This window comes from Rattus norvegicus, chromosome 18 (assembly GCF_021556685.1).
Source record: "Rattus norvegicus strain SHRSP/BbbUtx chromosome 18, alternate assembly SHRSP_T2T, whole genome shotgun sequence".
NCBI classification, from domain to species: domain Eukaryota; kingdom Metazoa; phylum Chordata; class Mammalia; order Rodentia; family Muridae; genus Rattus; species Rattus norvegicus.
In genome coordinates, this window is record NC_141551.1 from 55,362,640 (window position 1) to 55,388,861 (window position 26,222).

General features: G+C 37.8%; 1 long non-coding RNA gene across 1 annotated transcript; it reads right to left on the reverse strand.

Annotated features, from left to right (window-relative positions):
- Positions 1–302: 302 nt before the first annotated feature.
- Positions 303–23,841, reverse strand: LOC147999816 (uncharacterized). The gene is made up of 4 exons (XR_015642991.1): positions 22,880–23,841; positions 18,205–18,317; positions 16,115–16,218; positions 303–1,886 (listed from the first exon to the last, which is right to left on the reverse strand). It is a non-coding gene; the product is annotated as an uncharacterized LOC147999816 (long non-coding RNA).
- Between the last annotated feature and the right edge of the window lie 2,381 nt (positions 23,842–26,222).

Sequence of the window (26,222 nt, forward strand, 5' to 3'; positions counted from 1 at the left end):
TCGCCACAGGAAAGTAAATAGTATCATTTAAAAATTTAGTGACTTCAAGTGGGGCGCAAAACCCTGAGATGATCAGATTCTGCTTTGTAACGTATTACGTGGTAGGGATTGGACAACCATTCATCTGGATAACTCTGGAGCCCAAAGAGCTGTGGTGCAAAGTTGAATGCAACGCAAAGCAAAACTGTGTCCTGGAAAAGAGAAAGTTAAAAACTTACCTTGCTAAACTTGACATTGAATGAAACACAAAACAGAAGAACAACAAAAACCACCAGCAAAGAATTAAAATGTAAGACACATTTGAATGGAAATTAATTCAATTTATTATCAACAATCACTATGAATTCAAACAGAATACCCCATCCACCTAAAATGCATAATGGGTTGAATCAAGTTAGTTATTTATAAATATTCAAATCTATATCTGCTGTTAAAAATGACAGACCACAGTCATTTGTCCGGAAGAATGAAGACAGAGGTGGATTTTTACACTTAAAGCAAGGTGGCCAAGGAAGTCCAACCCTTCCTAGTGATTACATACCAACAGGATGGCTTCCAGCTTCCTGAATAAGATGTTCCTGGGCTGTGAAAGTGGCAAGAAGCTTCTTAAAAAACTTGCATTGCAAAGGAGGCTTAGGACGACTCTATAAATTTGCTAAAGTGAATTCGGTAGGAAAAAGAAGAAATCTCAGAACCGGAAGAAACCTCCATAAAGTTTACTCAAGCTGGAAGCACACTGAAGGTTGTCTTTAAAATAACAACAACAACAACAACAACAACAACAAAAAACAAAAAACCTGTTATTGATCATTTATTAAGAGCTCTCTCTCCAATCCTTGCAATCACTAGATCACTTTTTCTGTTTGTAGATCATTCTTGCTAGCCCCAAGAAGATAGTTAGGAACAGTGGCAGGGTACGTTGCTCTATGAAGCTTTAAACAGGCTGTGCCTGTCTTCCTCACACAGTATTTCTCCTGTGCCACTTTCTCTGGGTTCTTCTGCCTACAATCCTCTCCTAAGACCTGTGGCACTGTTGCAGAATGGCTTGTGGCAGCCACTGAACGACCAGCTAGCTGTATTTGCTGTCCTAGATGTCAGTACCAGCCTTTCCAGTCATAATGAGGTCCCCAAAGAAGTCAAGGTAGTCACGCTGGCTATGAAAGAAGTTGCCCATCTCTAGCAGGATCTTCATGGTGTTGTCAGGCTTCTTGCAATCCATACCTGCTGTACACATACCAGCCATTATGGAAAAATAGAAGGAATAGGAAGCTATATTGCTCAATGGATTTGTGCTTCTTTTTAGTGTAGTAATAAAATCTTCATGGCACTGGGGTGTTCTGATGAGGTCCAGAGTGTGTCTAGTGTCAGTGTAATAGAATTTCTGCTGAGAGAGCTTGAGCATGTTTAGTTAGGACAGCAATATGTCAGCAGTAGAACTCTGGCAGAACATAACTATGGGCTTCCAAAAGCAGAGCATCATTGTTGCCATCCAAAACCAGACTTGGTTGTTGATACCAAGAGGTATGGCCCTGGAGAGTGAAGGATGTCACCTGTCACAAGGAAGAAAGCTCTGAGCTGTTCTACACACCTGTCCACAGTCAGCAACCACTGGAGACTCAGCATCCTCTTTCCTTGACTCCACCAGCTCCAGGAATGTTTGCGCCAGAGTCAAACAGGATTGTACTTGCCACTGAGGCATTGTACTCAATGCCAAGTAATAGCGTCTCTCATCTCCGAGTGTCTTGACTCATCCTCAGTCAATGCCTGGATTCAGGAAGAGCTGCATCCAATCCTGCCTTTCTTGAGTTCAAGCATCTAATTTCTGGTTTTGATTCGTTCTGAAAAGAGAGCACGTTTGTCTGTTCCTAGATGTGGGTTCTAAAGGCCTTTGTGATGGAAAGAAAGAAAGAAAGCAGCAGCTGAGTCAAACATCACTAAATACAGAATATTCAAAATATCACAGGTTTGAATTAATGGGCACGTATAAGTTAGTGTAAATACCAGTTGTGGAACTGGCCCTTGCAAGCACTCTTGTAACTCAAAAAAATAGGGAAAAGCTCCTTCCTTCAGCTACCAGACTACTTAGAGAATGAAAAGCAGAATTTGGAAACTTTGCAGAAATCTTACAAGATAGAGAAGAGAGAGAGAGAGAGAGAGAGAGAGAGAGAGAGAGAGAGAGAGAGAGAGAGAGTCACTTATGTATTTTTGTAGCATTATAGTTGTCTGGTTGTAATGCTAGTTACTGTTGTTCGTCCCTGTTTAAAATTGATCTACAAATTCAGTTTCACCGTGTGCATTTACACACACTAAAGAGTATGATAGCCACGGGGTTTAGTATAATTCCATGGCTTCACTTATCCAGTTGGCATTTGGATAAGGAGGGACCACAAGAATGGGAATTCCATCAGCAGGAAAAATGAGCTTTGATTCTGTTCTGCAAATTGATTTATCAGTCCTATTTCACCACTTTATTGGGTAAAGAAAAGCACATCTTGGGTGAATACATTATCTTGCTTTAGGTATTATAATTTCTAAATAGGTAGTATGACTGGATTTTGAATATATACTACTTCTATTGCCCATTTGCCCATTATACCGCAAAAATACTTTTATATTCATGTTCAATTTTATCTCCTTCCCATATGTCACATCCTCAAAGCTCTGAAATACCACAGTCCTGTTGCCCCGTTGCTAATTCTAACCAGCTTAAAGAGCTCAAGGAAACCTGTGGTCTTACAGCCAGCATAGCAAATAACTTTGCCACAAATTGCATTGAATTTAGTCCAGAAAACTGACCTATTTATTTCATAGACTAATAAATAGAAAGGTGAAGGTCTGCCTCTGCCAATGTGGCAGAAACTAAGAAGCAAGCGAAGTAACCTGGCAAAGGATTTTGTTCATCTTAATATCCAATAAAGGATGTGGAACACAATCAGACATTGCCTCACAGGGGATGATCTATCTTTTTTTTTCCTCTGGAGAAAAGGGCCATAATGCAAGATCGCTTGGGTTGGCATTATTCCAAAGAGAAGGTTATGTGTACTCCAGCCAGAAACTTATTTCAAGGTTTTAACAATGACAGCCTGTGAAACATGCCTCCTGAGTGCCTTCAGACACTTCAGACATTTTCACACATGTGACTGAATCTCGAACAGTGCATCTTCAGTGAGATGTCCCTCTCCCCAACAGCCTAGTTCCTTCACCTTCGACAGAATGACTACTTCAGTTGTGTGTCTGGTGCTAACAGCACCACTCACAAGCATCAGTTCTCTTCCTCACAGAGATCTTATGAGCAGCTGCCATGGATTGCACTGCACTCTAGATTTTGGAAGATTTTCTATTTGTTACTTCCTGGAAAGAAAGAAATAGAACAGGAGAGGAGGAAGCATCCTCACATAAGCTATATATGCCTAGCTAGCGTCTCTTGAGAGCCAGCTCAACAGATGGGAAAGATTCTTTTTATCTCCATGGCATTATTGTAAATTCCTGAAATAAAGCACGTTTGTTCTGTCTCAACATACCATTATTACCAACTATGACTTGTTTAACCTTTCATCTTCAGAAGCACACTGGCTCTATAAAGACAAAATAGACTTGTTTCCTTTAGACCCCCTTATTCTTAATGAAAATTTGCTCTCATTTCATACATAAAATTGAATTCTTTAAAAGTAAGCAAACATTTATTTAAATGTATAGCGCCAAATCTTCCAATGGATTTTGAGAACAAGAATTAAATGTAAAGGATATGACACAAACGCATAGTTTCCTCTCTATCGACACTAAGAATTCATATCTATCGCCTTCATATTTAGGCACAAGCTCTACTTCAGCCATCACGGAAATGCAATAGGTGGTAGTTAGAAACTTACGTAAAAATGTTATAGTGTTTCTTTCCTCTGATAACAATGATTTTTAGTTCAGAACCCATTAGGCGAGTGGGAAAGGCTGGAAAAATAACTAAAAACTAGACTAGTAGAGGCTGGAGAGACAGCCCAGTGGTTAAGAGCACTCACTGTTATCACAGAGGACCAGAATTCAGTTCCTATCCCCACCTCAGACACCTCACAAATACCTCTAACTCCAAATCCAGAGGATCTGATTCCTTCTGGCCTCCTCAGGTCCTGTACACATGTGCCATGCACGAACTCACAGATTCCGATACACACACACACACACACACACACACACACACACAAACTGTTTTTTAAACTCCTAAGAAAGAGATAAGAATAGCATCAAAAAAAATCAAGTGATAGAAGAACCTGTGGGGAAAACCCAATTCAGCATGAAGTTACCACTTTAAAGTACCATTGGATAACGAGCAAAAAATTTCTAGGGGAAATAGAAATCTTACAGACATAAGAAAAAAAATCTTGGAAACCAATTCAAGTGTGGTATTTCTTATGTCTTTTCAATAATGGGGTGGACAAGGAATATCGGCATGAGTTATTAGAAACTGTTTGAAGGTGCTACAGGTCCCTCCCAGGAATGTTTCCTCCTGTTGGCATTCACTGATTTTCTAAGACACTGCACAGTTCAACCCTCCTTTCTTCTATGTCATTTCAACAGTGTGATAATCCGTCACAGAGAGATCCTAAACCTTGGCTTTTCTCTGGTTTCTACATCAAGCCCTTCAGCATCTCCTGACTCTGGATGTGGACCTACTCTTACTCTGTCTTGCTTCTTTCACCCCCTAGGAAAAAAAATCCATTGTCCCTAAACACCTCCCCTTACTGGATAAACATAATTTCTCAAGATGAGTTTACTATCTTCAGTCCCCATATGTTTATGAACAGTGGATATTGTTGGGTAGGGATGGAGAGAGATGCGTATCAACCCTATGCAAAATCTCACAATGCTCACATCTTTAAAGATTTATTTATTTATTTATTTATTTATTTATTTATTTATTTATTTTATTTATATGAGTACACTGACTGTCTTCAGACACACCAGAAGAGAGCATCAGATCCCATTACAGATGGCTGTGAGCCACCATGCGGTCGCTGGAATTCGAACTCAGGACCTCTGGAAGAGCAGTCAGTGCTCTTAACCTCTGAGCCATCTCTCCAGACCCACAATGTTCACATCTTATCAAGCAAATTTCTGAGACGCTGAGGATCATCAAGATGCGATAACTTACTAGTGATAGCAGGAATTAATTATTCCAGATACTTTTAATATAACAATGTAACAATGATTTCTTAGTGTAAATGATGGAATTAAAGGCTAAGTGTCTAAAGCAATGAGTCAACGCATGCGTGCTAGCTTGAACATTAAAGTAAGAACCGCATCTTGTTCGTGGGGACATGTTATCAGTACATACTGTGTTTGAGGAGTCTTTTGTTTCAACTTTCTGAACACATTTATATGTAAGAAAATGTAAGCTTCAGATCAAAGGGAAAGGAGGGAGTGAGATGTGATTAGGAAAGAGAATACAGAGGCTGTGAGTGCCCGTGAATTTATTTCTTAGGCTGCTTGGTGAACGCACAAATGTTTTACACATTACTGTACTATGTAAGAGTGTTACAAACACCCTCACCAGAACGATTTGTGGAAAGTTTAATAAAAATTTAAAGACTCTAAAAATTGGCCCTAAAGATATATAACAAGTTTAAAAATACCTTATAAAACTCAAAATTAACTAAAAGTTTTTAAGAGCAGTAATAATCTATAACCCACTCTGGTGGTTATGAAACAATGTGAAAATATCTCTTACATCCCAAGGGTCTAGATTTTTTGCTGGGCCTCAAAGCCAAAGTTAATAAGTATACAGTCAGGTTATTTAAGATTTAACACTGCTATCCTACTGTGTGCCCAGCCTGATTTTTAATCTGCCCTATAGAGAGCAATGTAGCAATCAACCTTACCTGCCTTGAATTTCCCATGCAATCAACTTTTACAGCCTAAGCTAATGCCCAGCTATTATCGTAATTATGTACTCTTCCATAACCCTGACCCCAAATAATGCATGCCCAATAATATTTACTGAAAAGAGCAAAAGTAGAGGTTGAAAGAAATCTCACAATCTGAATATACACCGTAAATGTTGAGCACAGCATTGAATATTGCTTAATAAACAATGACATTTGCAATGCTGTTTGTTATGTGGTTCGGTTTGAGTCAGTGACGTAATACCTTGTAAAACTCTGCTAAAGATTTCTGAAAAGTATTATTCATTCCTTCTTAATAAGATACTTTCTATCATGTTCAAGAAACACAGGACAAAACTTTTTGTTAGGGAAAGACAGAAACTGTCACAGAGAGACAGAGACATACAGTCATATAGAGACAGAGACAAAGTCACACAAAGACAGACAGACAGCTACACAGAGACAGATACATAGTCACACAGAGACAGTCACACAGAGACAGTCACACAGTCACATAGAGACAGACAGAAAATCATACAGGGACAGACACACAGAGACAGATACTCACAGTCATTTGGATCCAGACACACGTAGTCACACAGAAACATACAGGGACAGACATAGAGATAAATTCACAAGGCAACATTAAGGGAGGCACAGATTCAGACTCATTTATCAGGTTGACAGAGGACATAAGACACCAGGAGCCTGAAGTAAATAATTTAGATATGGTTTCACTTTTGGCTAAATGACACCAAGAGGAAGTGCATTGATTTCTCGTTAATCACCAATGTAGTATTGGTGACTCAGAGTTATTGTTAATGCATTTAAATTGATTGAATTTGGTGCCCCAAGTGAGGACTGTGTGAGGCTGAATGAGAAATCCTTCATGTGTTTAGTTCTTATTTGTGAGTTCTTTTTTTTTTTCTCAGAGCTGGGGACCGAACCCAAGGCCTTGTGCTTGCTAGGAAAGCGCTCTACCACTGAGCTAAATCCCCAACCCCTATTTGTGAGTTCTTAATGTGTGAGTACTTAACTTCTACCCACTCCAACTGTTGTAATCAAGAATGTAGACTAGTTTTGCTCCTCCTGCTGGTAGAAGCAGATCAGAGTAGCCACACCTCTCTACTACTACAGGTTGTACCACCAGAGTCCTGGTGTGTGGCTCCAAAGGCTTGAAGACTCTTCCTCTCAGCCCCTACTTATGAGATATATGTTCTGACCATATGCCTAGCAAAGAATATTAGGGTACTGTTTACCCCATCCATGACCATTCAGAAATCAGATGTTCTAGACTACAGAAGCCAAGCAAGGAAACCAGATGCTACCAATAGCCACCTAATTGCAAGAAATCAAAACAAGAACATCATGTAAAGAAAAATACACTGAGATATTCAACTCCAAATCCATAGGGAGAAGCAGACTATACACTTGGGAGCTCTAAGGTCTTAATGAACAGAAACTTAGCACATCCTATAACCTCATTACTGATCAGACCTACCGTGGGCCAGCCAATTTATCACTGAGAATGAGGGCCAAGGAGAGCTAAGGATAATGGCTCCCCCAGAGTTAAAACAAACAGACATGGTCTTCAAACACTGTCTGTGCAAAGAAGACTGGATTTAGATCCCTCTGGAGACAAATGTGTGCTTCACAACGTTATTAAAAACAACACAGTAATCAGCCAGGAATTAGTGGACCCGGCTGCAGACAGAGAGATAGTGAGACACAATTCTAAAAACACCTTGGCATTATCCAGGGCTGCGGTTTAGAGATAGCAGTGGCTTCTCACTGCAAGGGAAAGAGACCAGAGTAATCTAACCAGTCTCATTGTAAATAAGCAAGCAGTTGACAACACCCTTAGGAGATTAGGAGACCACTCGAAGGGCATTTGCAATCTATCATCTAAGATGCTGACTTTGCAACAACAAAGAGTCAGATCTTCTACAGAACTTTTGGCCCTCACATAGGGAAATAGGGCGATGATGAAAGCTGCTTCTAATGGCAACTCCACCACAGATCTAACTTACAAAAAGCTTCAAAGCAGATATCATAAATGCATACAAAGAACCGAGGATAATCAACATTAAGGAACTAAAAGGGGAAGACAATGTCTAATCACCTAGACAACATCAATATAGAGGGAGAAACCATAAAAAGAAGCAAAAGGAAATTCTGAAATTAAAAGTTCCAATGACTAAAATTTAAAAATCCCATAACTAATTTGGTAAATGCATGAGAGGCACACAGCTTCTGTTTGAACCTGCAGAAGAAAAAGTCAACAAACTTGAAGACTTTAGTAAACACAGATTGCACGATTTCAAAAACAAATATAAGCATATAAAAATAAACAGAGCTGTTGAGAAGTGTGGGCTTATCAACATACACAAAGTAGACTATCAAGAGGAATAAGGAAGAAAATATTTAAAAAGTCATAACATAGCATTGATTTAGGGATCCTAATAAAATATTATTTTTATTAGGAGTGCTAGCAAGATGGCTCAATGTATAAAGTTATTTGCCACTAATCCTGACAACCTGAGGAAAGGACCCATTTTCCAGTAGCTGTCCCTTGAAATCCATACATGTGTTGTGACACAAACAAGCCTATGTACACACACAGAGAGAAGAAATCTGTAAATATAATTAAAACTAATAGTTGGAACAATGGAGATCAGAAGCTAGTGAGAAAGAAAATGATGACCAGCAGGAATTTTAAATTCTGTAATAACAGATTTCAAAAGCACGGCAAAATAAAAGATCACAGTAAATGCAAATTGAGATAACATGCTGTTAGCAAAAAGACCTTATAGGGGATCACAAAGGAAGTTCTGAAGATGGAGAAAGACAACCCCAGAGATGAATTTCAAATACATAGGAGAAAAAAATATACCAGTAAGTATAATTAAATAAATATAAAAGACAGTATAAATGCATATTTCTTCCCCTCTTTTCTAATTTTAAAAACCAATTGTATTAAATAATATACTTATAACCGCATATCCAGGATTGTTGAATGGAATGCATTTCTTAAAAATGACTACAACAGAAGGTTAGAACACCGTTATATTTGATTAAGAAAATGATACCTAATGGTTGTGAAATTCACCAAACAAATGAGAAGTACCAGAACTGCTAAATAATATGGCCTGTGTATCATATACATGCTTTTCCATTTCCTTCCAAATGCCAAAACCCACAAACTTATATAAAGTAATAATTACTATAATTCTTTTAATTAATTAATCAATTTTCACACTCAAGATTTTATTCCCCTCCCAGTCCACCCTCCTACTGTTCCACATTCCATACCTCCTCCTCCCCAACACCTCCCTCATCTCTACTAGGATGTCCCCACCCTCCCACCCCCCCCCCACCCCACCCCCGGCAGACTTCTAAACTCCCTGTGGCCTCCAGTCTCTTGAGGTTTAGATGCATCTTCTCTGATTGAACCCAGACCTGGCAGTCCTCTGCTGTATATGTATTGGAGGCCTCATATCAGCTGGTGTACGCTGCCTGGTTGGTGATCCAGTGTCCGAGATATCTCAGGGTCCAAGTTAGTTGGTCCTCTTACAGGGTCACCCTCCTCCTCCTCAAATTCCTCCAGTTTTTCCCTAATTCAACCACAGGGGTCACCGGCTTGGTTGGGTGAAAATATCTGCATCTGACTCTCTCAGCTGCTTGCTGGGTCTTTCGGAGGGCAGGGGAGAGGAGAGGTGGTTCACAGGAGATTCGGAGACAGAGTGTCCTTTTAGGGTAAACAGAGTGTACTTTTAAGCTTTCCTGGGCAAGGTAAGGACTTATACCCTAAGGAAGCAGGCTTAGTTCACATGTGACCTATGCCCCATGACTGGGGCTAGACAACAGGGTTCACTCTTCCTCTGGGTAGAGGAACAGTGCTTGATTAATGTGTTCTGTAAGACAGAATTGTGTCCACAGTCAGGCTGTGAAACCCTAGCAGCTGAGGGGCTGGGCATGTTCCTGCTATGCTTAGGGCATGGTTACCTAGAAGGTCTCAGCTCTAACAATAACGGTGTAAGTTGGGCTTAGAACATATAGAAGAAATGTGTAGAAGAATACATAGAAGAGAAATGAGACAAACATATAAACTTAGCATTTCTATATCTTGTTCGAATGAAGTATATCTGAAGCAGATTCTGTTCAATTTGTAGGCATGTGCACACACACACACACGAACATAAGAAAATCTTTACAAAATATAATAATACCAAAGAGACATGTGTTAGACGCAAGATTACAAATATATTAAAATAATGGGAAAACCCAAACAAAGCAGAAAAGACTACACTAACATCAGACACAACACACTTACAAACAATAAACACTACTATATATATGGAGAGAGGAAATTTGTAGTGTAGGTGGTAAGTCTTGAAGAAGACTTAATAATCGTAAACAGATATGCATCATAAAAATGAAAAATTACATCAAGTTTTTTTTTATTTCAGGATGAGACTAAAAGAAATAATCCTCATTGGAGACTTCAAGGGCATTCCTTAAATAATGGCTAGAAAACTTGTAGAAGACAGAAAGTGACATGACCCTTCAAAGACGCTATGAACACACTAGAACTCACAATCTCCCAACACTATACCAACCACTGCAGACTGTGCATTCTTTTCAAGCGTTCTTGAAACATCATCTAGGACAGATCAAATGCTAGGCCACAAACCTTGATAATAAACTCCAGCCACCATGAAATGAAATTGAACATTTAAACAATAGCATTAGAAAATTCACGAACACATACTAATCAGATCATTAGGTAAATCATGAAGAGGTTAAAAAAATACTCTGAAGAGAAAGGCCTGGAAGAGCTTGAAGGGGCTTGAGACCCCATATGAACAACAATGCCAACCAACCAGAGTTTCCAGGGACTAAGCCACTACCTAAAGATTATACGTGGACTGATCCTGGACTCTGACCTCATAGGTAGCAATGAATAGCCTAGTAAGAGCACCAGTGGAAGGGGAAGCCCTTGGTCCTGCCAAGACTGAACCCCCAGTGAACATGATTGTTGGGGGGAGGGTGGTAATGGGGGGAGGATGGGGAGGGGAACACCCATAAAGAAGGGGAGGGATGGGCTAGGGGGATGTTGGCCCGGAAACCGGGAAAGGGAATAACATTCGAAATGTAAATAAGAAATACTCAAGTTAATAAAAAAAAATACTCTGAGATGACTAAAAATGAAAGCCCAGAATACCCAAACATGTGGTCGACATTTATAAAACAACCCAGAGGAAAATTGGGAGCACCAATTAAACAATAAGAAAAATCTCACATCGGCAGTTCAACCTGGTACCTGAAAACACAGAGGGTAAAAGAAAAACTGAACAAGAATGAGAAGAGAGTAATTGAGACTAACTGAAGAAAAAAGAACAGGAAAACACTAAAGAAGATTAGTGGAACTGACTAGCTAAGAAAACAAGAAAAAATAAAGAAGACTGACATGATTTAAAACAGGAAATAAAAACAGCATTACTGCTGAATTTAGAAAAAGAAAACATTATTATAGAGAGGTCATAAATAACATTACAATGATTTAGAAAAATGAACAAGTACTTAAAAATAAAATATACCAAACTAACACTAGAAGTGGACAATCTCCATAGATTCATAACTAATGAGACTAAATTGACCAAAAAAAATCCCTCTAGGAAAATTTATTCATGAATAATGTTGATTTTTTTTAAAGCACTGATACCAATAACTCATAGAAAATAAAGGAGAAAGGGGCACTTCTGTGCTCAGTCTGCAGCGCTGTGATAACAGAAACCCGTGAAAGCATCAGTCACACATATAGGATGAGCATTAGTTCCAATCAATGTTTGTTTGATGTCAATACATTTATTTTTGGTACCTATTGTTTTAAGTTTTGCCTCTCTGTCCCATATAGTTTAAAAGACTTACGTACATACAAAAGAATTGTTACACACAGGAATATATGAATGTAAATCAAGAAAAAATGAAATGTAATATATATATATTCACCATGCATAACCATGATGGATTTATCTTGGCTAATATAATTAGTAATAAAGACAGCAGATTTTACACTAAGATCAAGCCCACTTTTACTACTTCTCTATTTGACATTGTAGGGGAGGCTCCAGCCAGTGCAGTGAGGTAATGAAATGTTAATGAAAGCATCCTGAGGTAGACATTTCTAGTTATATCATCAGATACAGACTCACGTGGTATTTGGCTGAAGCAGATCCATGTGATGTTTTGCTGAGGTCAGACCCACAGGAGGACACATGCTATTTGGAAAGAGTATAAAAAGGACTCAAAGAACAGTGGCAGGGCGCTTGCATGGCTAGGTGTGCAGCTCTTTGTTTTCTTGAGTCTATGCTTCCTTGAAAGGCACAGCAGAGAACTCCTGGCTTCCCAGCTGATTCTGGTCACTCCTGCTGACTCATGCCAAGTCAGTGGAAGCCTGACTGTTTCTTCTGGATCAGGCCACTACCACTGATTAGTGTTTGGTATCCTGACACTACTGAGTTGGACTGCTGGCATCCTAACAACAGATTGAAATTGCCCCACAGATTGACTTTTAAATAGGTCCACATAGCCTTATGCTATTTACCATTTTTTCTCCCCTAACTTTGGACAGAGGGCCAGAAGGGGGTTTGAATATTGGTAACCCTTCTAGTAATGGCTCTGATATTTATACAGAGGTTCAAAGGATAAGCTTTGGCTTTTTGATCTTTTGCCTTGACATTTTATTATTGAATAGATCTACTTGTTCATGAGTTTACCTACCCTGTTGCTGCCACAGTTCCCTTAGTGCTATCATTTACTCATATCAAAGCCCAGCTCCTTCTGTATTCTAACGTGGGCTGAAGAGCAGTGGCTATCCAATAATCCTGCATGCATTCAGGGCTGATGTATCCATCCTAAAGCATCTTCCATAATCCCCTATACCTTTGGTGTTAAAGTATCCTCCCTAGAGGACTGAGCATCCTTAGGATCCTGGACTCTCCAGAGGGAAGATAGCCATCATTGGACTATTCAGACTGTATCATGCAAGGCAATGGAATAAGTCCTCTTCTAATAACAGTCATTCTATCAGCTCTGTTTCTCTAAGGAGCCCTGACTAATATGACAAGGCTTAAAGTTAGAAGATCAAAATACAGAACACCATTGTGTTATATTCCCTTGCTATGTGTAATTGAAAAAAAGGAAATATATTAACTTCAGGACTAAGGAGATGGCTCAGTGGAATAAGAGCTTATTGGACAAGCATGAAGGCAAGAGTTTGGATTCTGAGAACCCACGTAAAAGAAAACCATGAAGGAGAGAACTTTGCCTGGTATCCCAGCAGGACAAAAACCAAGGAATCCCCAAGGAAAGCCTGCAAGAAAAGCTAGCTGAATCAGGAAGCTCTGGGCTCAACAGAAAGCCATATTTCAATAAGCAAGGGGGAGAGCAATCAAGGAATACTACAGATTTCATTTCTAGGCTTCCCCATGCACATATACAAAGGTGCATCAGGACCTACACACACATGCATGTCCACACATACAAACATGCATATATACATGTGCATACCAAGACACATACAAATACAAAAAAATGAAAACAGTCCTACTAGATTATTAAAAGCAATAAAGACAATGTAATAAATTTAACAAAAGCAGCACAGTACTTACCTACTACAAGCAAACCATTGTTGAAAGAATTTAAGGAAAATCTAAATAAATGGAAAGGCACCCATATTCATGAATCAGAAGAGTAAATACCATAAAGATAGTCTTGGGGTTTTACTGCTGTAAAGAGGCACCTTAACCATGGAAACTCTTATAAAGACAAACATTTAATTGGGGCTGGCTTACAATTTCAGAGGCTTAGTCTATTATCATCATGGCAGGAAGCTTGGTGCATGCAAGCAGACAGTGCTGGAAAAGAAGCTGAGATCTGTAGCTACATCTAGATCTGCAGGCAGCAAGCATGAGAAGAATGTAACACTAGGCTTGGCTTGAGCATTTACAACCTCAAAGCCCACCCCCAGTAACACGGTTCCTCCAACAAAGCCACACCTACTCCAACAAAGTCACTCCCTATGGGTCAAGCATTCAAACACATGAATCGGGGGAGGAAGCATTCCTACATGTGGAATAATACATATGTCAGGGTTTGGATAGGAATGCCCCCATAGATCCATATATTTAAATGTTTAGGGAGGGGCAATATGAGAGAATTAGGAGGTATGGTCTTGTTAGATGAAGTATGTCACTGGGGGTGGGGAGGTAGGCTTTGAGGTTCAAAAGCCCAAGGTTTTTCTCTCCCTGCTGCCTGTAGATCTGGATGTAGAACTCTCAGCTCCTTCTGTAGTTCCATGTCTGCCTGCATGCCACCATGCTTCCCATCATGCTTATAATGGACTAAACCTCTGAAACTATAAGCAAGCTTCAATTAAATGTTTTCTCTTATGTGAGTTGTTTTGGTCATGGTGTCTCTTCACAGCATTGGAACATTGACAAAGACAGAAGTTAGTATCAGGAGTGGGTTATGGATCTAACAGTCCTGATCAGGCTGCTTATTGGTGGAATGTGAACGTTTGGAGCCTTGTATTAGAAATGCAGTTGGACAACTTTAAGCAGAGTATAGTGGGCCATACTATTAGAAGAATAGAAGACTGCTGAGAACAATGTAGATTATGATGACCTGGCTCAAGAGGTTTCGGGATAAAAGAATAATAGTAAATAGCCTGGAGACCATTCTTGTGATATTTGGCTGAAGAATGTGGCTGCATTCTGCCCTTATCCAAACAATCTACCTGGGGGTACACTGAGGAGTTCGTAATTAATGGCACTGGCAGAGGAGATTTCAAGACAACCTAATATTGACTTCAGATATGTAACTTCAGATCAAATATGCCAAGCAACTAAAAATACAAAATGTACAGTTTTAAGAGAAAAGGAGCACCAGGAAGTATAATGCAGCTCTATCCAGGGCTCAAGGAGAAAAAAAATGTTTAAAAAAAAGTCTAATGCTAAATGGAATAAAGAGAGTAGTAATCTCAAGGCAAGAGTCTATGCAACTATCCAACTTGTAAAAAGGGATAAAAACAGCTTAAGCCACGAAGGAAACCATTGAAAACAGAAAGATAACGAAAATGTATTTAAATGAGAGGACAAGGTTCCAGTCCCAGCAAACAATAGAATGGCTTCAACCACATGGTCTAACATTAGCGTCAAAAATACAAGAGTTGTGGAATCTCCCTCTCTGGCTAAGGAAAGCTGTTATATCATATTCCTGTGTAGGCTTTAAGGTTTTCAAAAGCTCAAGCCAGGCACAATGGCTCTTGTTCTTCCTAATGCCTTTGGATGCAGATGTAGAACTCTCAGCTACTTCTCCAGGACTCTGCCTGCCTACATGACACCACACTGCCTGTCATGCAGATAAGGAACTAAGGTTCTGAAACAGAAAGCAAGCCCCAATGAAATGTTTTCTTTTAAGAGATGCTTGGGTCATGGTGTCTTTTCACAGCAATAGAACACTGACTAGATACATAATCTACTCATTGATATTTACAGATAACATCACTTTATTAGACCCTTTCAAATGGACCCGTAGTTAATATATGTAACAAAAGAAATTGTAAAATACTCAACAGAAACAATGCACATACAAAACTCTTGTGGCTAAAGAGATTTTGAAAACTAAGTTAACCAAAATTAAAGTGCTTTGTTTAATGCAAAGCTTTTAAAATCGACTCTAATAATCAAGTAAGGACAACGACTTGGCATTTTTAAGGTTATTTGAATACAGGAATATTTATTTGACCATTTACTAACATATGTCCCACAAATTGATTTTGTATATATATATATATATATATATATATATATATATATATATACACACACACAATGTGTGTGTGTGTGTGTGTGTGTGTGTGTGTGTGTGTGTGTGTGTGTGTGTGGCTGGTCTGGAACTTGCCATGTGGCCTTGAACTCGCAGAGATCTGTCTTCCCTTTCCTCTTGATTAAAGCCATGAAATACCATGCCTAACTTGTTTCTATTGTTAGGTTTTGTCTGTTCAAGAAAGGCTATGTTAAAGAAAATTAAGTCACCCTGTTGGCCTCTCTCCTCTGTTGTTTCTCTGGCAAACAATGAGATCATAACAAACAGAAATCAGGTCCATGTGCATAAGCACACATATCATTGCTTTTTATTAAATAAAAATACCATTAAATATGCTTATTTATGATTACCTCTCAACAGATTTATTGAAAGCCTCTCCTAAATTCCCCATTAAAAACATGTGCAGGAGTGCAGTCTTCTATTAAGTGTTGGTGCAGAAAAGCTCTCAGCAAAACTGGAAAGGAGATGTGCAGTCATTAATGAAGAACGAAACGAGTCTTACCATTATTCCAAGGTTCCCATAACTTCCCAATTGCCTAAAAATGTTCACAGAAGTAATGGATATATCAACATAAGATATGCTAATGTAATATCCACATAACATGGAGCATAGACTAGCTTCACATCAGATCATCTGAGATATTCTATGAATTAAGTAGCTAGGATATATAAGAAAATGTTTAGATTAACAGAAACTTTAAAATCACTTTCTAAAATTAAATTATAAATTTTAATAATCAACCAAAAACACGCATCCATATTAAAGTACTAAAGTTTGTACAGCAATTACTTTTTAAGGGAAACAGTTGTAACTGGAATAGAGGATGTGGGGTGGCAGTCAAAGTCGTTGTTCTTCCAGTATGCTATAATAATCTTAGTGATATATCATATAATTAATAGGTTGTCCTTGTAAATTAATGTTATAAATATATGTTTTATTTTACACATAAAATGTTTCATTAAGAAGTTTGCATCAAAGTGTGTATTTCTTCATCCCACTTCTTAAAAAGAAATAGCCTTTAATGGGTAAATCTCAGCCTGCTGTCCTGTGACAGTGGGCAGCTTCTCATGTTAACATGTCTCATGTCCAGTCTCTTCTCTGTCCTTCATATAATGCATGGTAAACTTGACAAGTGGTAATGTAAAATACGACTGAAATTTTAAGATCTTTCTAAATAGTTATTTATGGAAGCTGTCAAGATTTGTTATGAAGTGATTTGTTTTATTCACTACAGTAAGACATTCATAATATGCCCTTCAAGTGGTATGATTCATCCTTAGCTTGTGCAGTAAATGAATAAGGTTTATAAGATTGTTCATAATTAGGTATTGAGATATGGAAGGACAAGTGGTTCAAAACCTGACTGGTATTGTTTAAAATGTCACAAACACTGAAATGTGTATTATAAAAGCATACAAAAATAAAGATTTTATTATAGCTAGTGTAACATAAAAATATAAATATTATCATACATACTTGAATTTGCTAAGGTAAAATAAAATACAAGTCCAAGTACTGGATATAAAACTGACACTTAAAATGAACTTGAATTCTGTAAACATGAAGAGAAAAGTCAAGTATGCTAAATGACAAAGCACATAATTGTATATCATCTTGATAATTCATGAAGACACAGGATGCAAGTGATAACCATTACAGTTAAATATCCAACATCTAAATTCAACGTAGCCAGTTTAGTCAGGCCTTTCTTACTTTAACAATTATGTAAGAGAGGAACGCTTTAAAGAATGATTTATTTGGGCTGAGGGTCTCAAATATTTTGGTACATGTCTGAGAAGCTCCTTACTTTATGAGAATGTGGGAGAGCAGAGCTGCTACTCATTTCACTGTGGTCAAGAAATAGAGACAGGAACAAGGGAAGATTTAGGGTGGTATTTCTACAGTGTCATATTTCACCCAGCTAGGCTCCATGAACCAACTTTCAACATAACACCACCAGCTAGGGATTAATATGTCAGTATATGTCTGTGAAAATCATTTCTTAACCATATTGAAAAGTTTCAATCAACGAAACATTTTTCTTCAGAAAAGAAAAATTTAAGTATGCCCTTAGGGACTGATTAACTACAGAACTTATCTTCCTGTCATTTGTAAACAGATGACAGAGGACAAACCAAAGTTGAGAAGATGGATAGTGATAGTCTATAAAGAACACAATCTATAATGCAGAACAGAATATGTTTACAATATAAAGCATTACACTCTGACCCATACATAACAAGAACACAATATCCAATGACATGAGTCCCTATGCATACCACAATCCCTTATCGGTTGGAAAATACTCTATGTGAAACAAAATGTCAATGCAAGTCTTGAAATAAAAGCTGAGACCTTGTGTGCATGGTAGATTTGGCAAGAATGGTTCTTGTAATTACCTAAGAAAACAAAGTACAAAAGATAAAACTGGGAACATACCAGGATAAACCTCTCTTCTGCTAATGCCATCAGGCTGCCTTCATAACAGTAGTGCTGGGCAAGGATATCTCTAGTTATAATCTCAGCTCCAAAAACTTTATTGTCTTTTGTTCCTGGAAAAAAAAAGAAAAGTCCTATGATGCAGAGTGTTAAAGAAGCAAATACTTGGATTTCCATGGTTAGCTAAAGCATTCATAGAAAACAAAATGCAGGACACCTACTTCTCCCAGCAGTCCATCACGCTTATTAAGAACAATATTAAAAACTGAACAAAATACAAAATCCAACTTATTTGAAGGACTTGTAGAAAAATAAGTCAACCAGGATGTGAGGGTATAAACTGCAGACAAGTAAAAAGCATATTATTATAAACTCACTTTTCTTCACATTTCTTCTCCTCTCAGGACATTTGACAATTCTCACAAAAATGCATTAGGCTTGGAAAACAAACACAGGTTGGCATAGGAGACATTAAAGCTTGGTTTTGGGCTGCTAAGGTGGTCAGAATATAAAGAACGAAGCCCAAGGAAAGGGCAGTCAGTACTGAACACAATTACCCCATCAAGACATTTGCTGAGTAAGCTTTACAGGGGAAAATGTTGAGAAGCAGAGTCAACTGAAAAAAACAGGGAGATTTCCACTCTCAGGTTATTAGAAGAAAAAACATTAGAGATGGTGACTTCTTAAGAAAAAGAATCATGGGAAACATCTCATGCCCCCCTTTTTAATAGAGTATACTTTCGTTTTAGAAATCAGTGAAGAAATAAGAAGCTACCAACAGATAGTGAAGTGCTTCAAGTCATCCTAGGTTTTTATCACAGTCCATTCCTAAGCTACTAATCACACAAGTGGAGAATGCCCTCTGGGCAATTAAAACCCACCCATAGTCTACAGATCAAGAAATGCCCCCACTCCCCACAGTAATATGAAATGAAAGTAGGCACGATTATTGGTACCATTTCCCATTAACTTAAAATACTTGTGATTATTATATATACAAAAAATTTCAATGCGACTTTAAGTGAAAATTGTAAACCAGAAAAACATGATGACTAGAATTTAAAACTCAAGAAAGTTGTGATCTTGGATATAGGAGCTAAGTTAAGAAAAAACATTAAAACTCAAACACAAAATGAAAAAGTAAAAGAAAAAAATAAAATACAATAGAATTTTTTTCTTTTTAAATTTGTATTCTTTCATAATTTCATACATGTATATATTTTGTTTATCTTCGCCCTCTACTACCCTCTCTCCCTCTGCTCCCTCTTACTGGATTCCTCTTCCTAACAAGTCTCCCACATATTTTCATGATGTTTTGCTATTTTTGCTTTAGTTTTGTTATGACCCACTGTGTTTAATTAGAGCTGCTTGAATGAGCATGGTGAGTGGTGTTTATTAGAGTACAGTTAAAACACTGAAGAAACTGACTTCCCCTCCCTGAGAAGTTGTTAATTGCCTATAGCTCTCCTGGGAGAAGTAAAGCTCAAAAACACTTCACCAACTATGATCAAATTTCAATGTGGAAGCCATCTTGTCCAGGATCCACATTTGTTTTGACTTCATGAATGCGATATCCACAACAGTGTTTCGCAGCACCCTTTTCTATCCTCTGGCTCTGTTGACTGTCTTCCCCATCTTCTGCAGTATTCCTTGAGCTTTGGAAAGATTGTTACAGATGTTATAGAGGCACTCAACACACACTTTTTCTGAACACTTTGAGCAGTTACGAGTCTCAGAATTTACTGTCACCTGCTGCAAACAGAAGACCTCCTGACCACAGTTGAGAAGTAGCATTAATCTATGGATATAAACATAAACATTTAACAGGTAGTTTGTATCATGTTTTGTTTTGTTTTTTTGTTTTGTTTTGTTTCATTGCAAAACAGCAGTAGAAGGTTGTCCCCACCCAGGTCTGTCAGCCTCAATCATGAGCTTTTGACCGTGTTTACAGCATCAACCATGAATTTCCTCCTGTCATACGAGCCTGAAATCTAATCATTGAGTAGTTGGTTATTCATATAGCAGCTATGCCACTATTGCCCAAGGGGTACATCTTGTCTTGTAGATTGGTATTGTAGCCTCAGAGGGGCATCATAAGGAAGGAAAAGTAAACATATCTTGAAATGTAGATATAAAATTTTTAAAAAGAATTTATCAAACTTAACAGGTAAAAACTAGTACATTTAGTTCTACTAGGTCTCTAGTGGACAGCATAATCAGTTGTAAAAAGCCAAAGTCACTAAGGATACCCATTGCTATCAGTCAGTCAGCAGTGTTAGAAGAAGTCTTTTGCAATAAAGATTATGCAGGAGAAAGAAATAAAAGGTACCCATCAAGAAAAAGAGAAGTGGAATGATCCCGATCTGCTTACAAGATTTTAAGGGTGGGAAACCATTAAAGCTCTGCCATACACATGCCAGAACTAATGAATGTATACAGTAAAGTTACAGGATAAGAAACTAAGGTACAAGACCCAGTGGCATTTTGCACAATAGTGATGGGCTATTTAAGAAGAAATGAAGAGAATGATTATATTTACATCAAACTATAAGAATAAGTAAGATACTTAGCTACAAATCAGGTAAATTAAATCTATACTAAAACTACAAAATAATGACGAATGAATTAAAGACCCAAATAAATGATAAGATATCTTGTATTCATACATTGGAATGGTTAATATCCATATACTTTTCACACTTTAATGTTTGATAATCTTTTTTAAAATTCAAAATTCACGTGGAGCTATAAAAACTATATATCTGGGGGTTGGGGATTTAGCTCAGTGGTAGAGCGCTTGCCTAGGAAGCGCAAGGCCCTGGGTTCAGTCCCCAGCTCCGAAAAAAAAAGAAAAAAAAACTATATATCTGGGGTCAACATTACAAAATAAAACAAAACAAAAACAACAAAATGCTATTTATTGAAGAGGTTGCCTATCAATTAAGAGCACATATCATTCTTTCAAAGAACCCAAATTTGGTTCCCAGTATCTATATTGAGCAGATCACAGCCACCTATAATTACAGCTCCAGGGATTCTGGCTTCTTCTGGCTTCTGCAGTCTCATGCTTACATATATAGCACGCATACATGGGCATGAATATAAATAAAAATAAATCTATTTTTAAAGATTCAGCTATATATTGATTTCAAATTACACTACAAAGCAGCAGTAATGAGAATAATGTGCTGTTGATATAAGAAGAGATATATTGACCAATGAAACAGAATATAGAGCCCAGAAATGAACCCATGTTTATATGGTCAATTGATTTTTGGCAAAAGTGACAAAAATATACACTGCTAAAATATCAGTCTCTTTGATAACTACCCTTAGAAAATTAGATTACTAAATGTCATAGAATTAAATTTGACTATTATACTATAAACAAAAATTTATTCAAAGTGGAATAGTTAAATGTATAAATAAAAACCTTTAAAAGTATTATGGGAACCCATGAAAGAAAAACTAAACAGCCTAAGTAGTTTTTATTTTGTTTTGTTTTAGAAGTAAACATCAAAGCTCAGATAATTAAAAGTAAAAGCAGGCAAATAGGACTACTATCAGAATAATTAATATGTAATAAGAAAACTTGCAGACTGAAAATATTTGCAAGCCAAACATCTGAACAGGGATTAATATCTGTACCATACAAGAAATTTCTCAATAGACAGATAATAAACCAATTATAAAGTTGGCAAGGAAAATGAATAGATGTGTGTTAATAGAAGTCATACAAGAGGTATTTGAAAAAATCATCAACAATGCTAGTCATCAGGGAAATTAAAGCTGAAACAGGAGATGCCACCTATGGAAATGGCTCAGTCAGTAAAATGCTTGCCATGTTAGCATAAGGACCAGAGTTTGATTGTCAGCACCCACCCATGAGAAAAGTTGGTTGTAGCAGCACATGCTGTAACCCTAGCATTAGGGAGGCAGAGGCAAGAGAATCCCTAAGGTGCAAGAGCCAAGTATAACCAGACAGGACGATCCTGGTTCAGTAAAAGAAGTGGAAAGCAACTGAGGAATACATTAATATCGACTCCTGTCTTCCCCGTGTATCTGCACACATGTGAGTACACACACAAACACACAAATAAGATACCACTGCAAGACAAAGATGGTGGTTTTCCAGGGAATGTATAGAAAAGCAAACTTTTGTTGGTGAAACACAACAGTTCAGTAAGAATGAAAAACCATGGGGGAGCCGAGTGTGTGGCAGCACAGGCCACACTTGAGAGGAGGAGCAGGAGGAACAGAAGTTCAAGATCGATCTCTGCTACATATCAAGTTTGAGACTATTGTGAGCTACACGCGACTCCTTCCCCTGGGTGGGTAAAAACATATGGATGTTTCCCAAAAACAAAACAAAAAAGATAAAGGTAGAATTACTAATCAATCCCACTTCTGGTTATTTTAGATCTGAAATCAGTTGAAGAGATTCACCTCTCTGCCATGTTCAGTACAGTGCTACTCACAAGAGCCAAAGCATAGAATCAATTAGGTGTCGGCCAATGAATGAATCAATAAGTGAGATGTACACACCATCAATGGCTGCTCAGCCTTTAGTGGGAAAAACATCCTGAGACTATGACAACATGGGTGGGACTGGACAACATTGCACTTAGTAAAATAAGCAGCCACAGGAACAGTAGTAATGCATGTTCTCACTTACACAGAAAATCTAAGACAACTGAAGTAACCAGAAGGAGCAGAGTGATGACTCTAGTCATCTGAGTTGGGTGGAGCGGCAGATGGGAAATGCTTCCCAGATCAGGAATGGATTCAGTTTTCTGATTGGCGGATTCCGCTCTATTGCAGAATATAACGAATACAGTCAGTAACATTGTAATAAGTTTCACAGTTTCCAAAGTATAAATTTCAAATATTCTCACCACAAAAATGTTTTGAAACAATGAATGCATTAACTTGCTTAATTAATTATTAATCATTCAACATTGTATTCCTAAGTCATAATAATTCTTTAGTCATATGCAATTAATAGATACAAGATATCCATGCACAGAGACTTTAAAATATGTGTAGATGCAGAGAGGTCCTACCTCATTACATGAGCTAGAAAAGAAAACTTACAAGGGTTTGAAAAGAAGTAAGCATAACAAAGTATTCATTTTAGCTATCAATAATCCAAAATCATTCACAACCAGGAACTAATATGTGAAGACAGAGATACAAGCTCATGGTTTGACACACGTAAGAACATATTTTATATACTTACCTGAGATGTTCTCAAATTTCCTTTCTGTAATTTTCAGAATTAGGAGAAGTTATGTACATGAGTCAAAATATTACATTGTAATTCATATATCAAATATGACATTAGCATTGATAACAGCTAAAATAATTTGAACGTAATACTTCAAAAGACTCCAAAAACTGATAAATTCCTAGGCATAAATGTGGCAACTACAAAACCAGTACAGAAAAAATTTACAACATTGTTGATAGAAATCAACAGTAACAGAAAACTATGAATCTACAGGCATAAACTTTGGCATACATATATCATTTACATTAGTGAGGTAATTCTGACATTTAATTAGGCATGCATAAAGCAAAAATAGTCAAAAATCTCTACAAGGAAAATGCTCTTTCCTAGGCACTATTTTTCGTGACTGGCATCATATATATCTCTCTATTTGAGAGATAAATTCCCCCACTCCAGATCTATCACATGGCTAAGATATGAAGCCAGATGTACTCATTTATGCAAGTCCTCATTCAGATTTGGCTCAAATTAGAAGACATGTGTGTACAAGCCCTCAGGCAAATGAAACCATCCAGGTTTTGCAAAAGCAACTCTGATCCCCTCAGGAGTATACAAGATGAGTTTAATGTTGACTCTGCTATTGAAGGGCTACAAATATGGATGAGCAGTTTAATCTTTCAAAGCCTTTATTTCTTCAACAATAAAAATAAGATATTTTATTGCAAATAGATTTTGAATGCATCGTATCATTCTCCAACTCCACCCAGTTCCTCCCCGCCTCCCCGTTCATCCTTATCCATACCCTTTCTGTCTCTCCTTAAGAAACAAGCAGGCATCTAAGGAACAATGATAAAACTAGAGTAAAGAAAAAATCAAATGAGTCAGATTAAGACAAAGCAAACCAGAAAAAGAGCCAAAGATAAAGGACAAGAAATACATATAGACACAGAGACAAGAGACAGGCATGTTTGCACACTCAAGAATCCAATAAAAACACAAGGCCGGAAGCTATAATGTATACACAAAAAAACTGTAGAGTTTGAAAAAAAAATCCCTGACATGACAGGAATCAAAGAACCTCCTAAAGCTGCTGTTGAGTTCACTTTCTCTTAGCCATATACTATTGGGCATGTGCCCTACCATTAGAGTATTTAGTCTACCATTAAGTCTATTTACCCAATGAAACTCCCTACAAGAAAACACTTGTTCATTTGTAAGTGGTTATCAATTAGGTCTAGCTCCTGGGTACGTGCTTCTCTTTTCAGCTCTTAGACTTATCTGTCACAGAGCCCTGCAGCTCCTGCGCATGCTACTTCTGTCTCTTGTGAGTTTATATGTGAGTCAGTCCTATGTTTCGAATGCCTTGCTCCCTGGTGTCCTCTATCCCTTCTGGCTTCTCCACTCTTTCTGCCTCCTCTCGTGTAGGCCTAAATTTCATTTTAATTTGGCTTTGTATATGTATGTATTTCAGGAAGCTGCTACTGTACTAGGTTCCCATACAACCCCACAAATGGCCCTTATTTCAGGTGAGCCTTGTCTCTGCTCCCCCATCCACTTGATCTTCCCACTCCAGTATTTCCTCCCCCACCATCCACAACTCTTCTCTTTCTCCTCCACTAGTCCCTTACATTTTTACCTAACTTCTGTGTCTATATGGATTGTACCGTGCTTACCAATGACTTAACAGCGAATCTGTACACATAAGTGAGTAAATACCATTGTGTATTTCTGGTCCAGGTTACCTGACATAGGATGATTCTTTTTCTCCATCTCCATCTATTTCCCTGCAAACTTCACGCTTTTGTTTTTTTTTAATGGCTGAGTAATATTTTGGTGTATAATTGCATCACATTTTCATTAGTGTCTATCTCTTGATAGACATCTAGGACATTTCTAATGTTTGGCTATTATGAAGAGAGCAGCAATGGTCATGATTGAGCAAGTATTTCTGCAGTAGGATGAAGCATCCTTAGGGGATATAACCAAAAGTGGATCAGCTGGATACTGAGGTAGATCGATTGATTCTCAGCTTCCTGTGGAACTGGCACATTGATTTCCATAATGGCTATACAAATTTGCACTCCCGTCAGCAATGGATGAGTGTTTCCCTTACTTCACATCCTTACCAGCATGGGCTGAACACCTTTAATTGATCTTGGTAATTCAGGCAGGTATAAAATGAAATCCCAAAGTAGTTCTGCAGTTCCCTGATGACTAAGGATGTTGAATGTTTCTTTAGGTGACGCTCAGTCCTTAGAGTTTCCTCTATTGAGACTACTCTGTCTAGATTTAAAGCTCGTGTTTTACATTATGTTATTTGTTTCCTTGCTTCTAGGATTTTGTTTGTTCAGTTCTTTGTATATTTTACATCTCTGCCTTCTAATGTATGTATAGTTGTTAAAAAATAGTTCCCTATTTTGTAGGCTACTGCTTTGTCCAAATGAAGGTGTTTGGTGCTGTGTAGAAACTCTTCGATTCGGGATGTCCCCTTTACTAATTGCTGATCTCACCGCCTGTCTTATGTTCTATTCAGAATGTCTTTTCCTGTGCTGATGAGTTCAAGACTGTGCCCTACTTTCTCTTGTGTCAGGTTCAGTGCATCTGGTTTTATGTTGAGGTCTTTGATTCATTTAGAATTGAGTATTGTGCAGGGTGATAGACATGGACCTATTTACATTCTTCAGTATACTACCATCCAGTGTGACCAGCCCATGTGTGAAAGATGCTGTCTTTCCTCCAGTGTGTATTTCTGAACTCTTTGTCAAAAATTAGGTGTCCATAGCTGCAT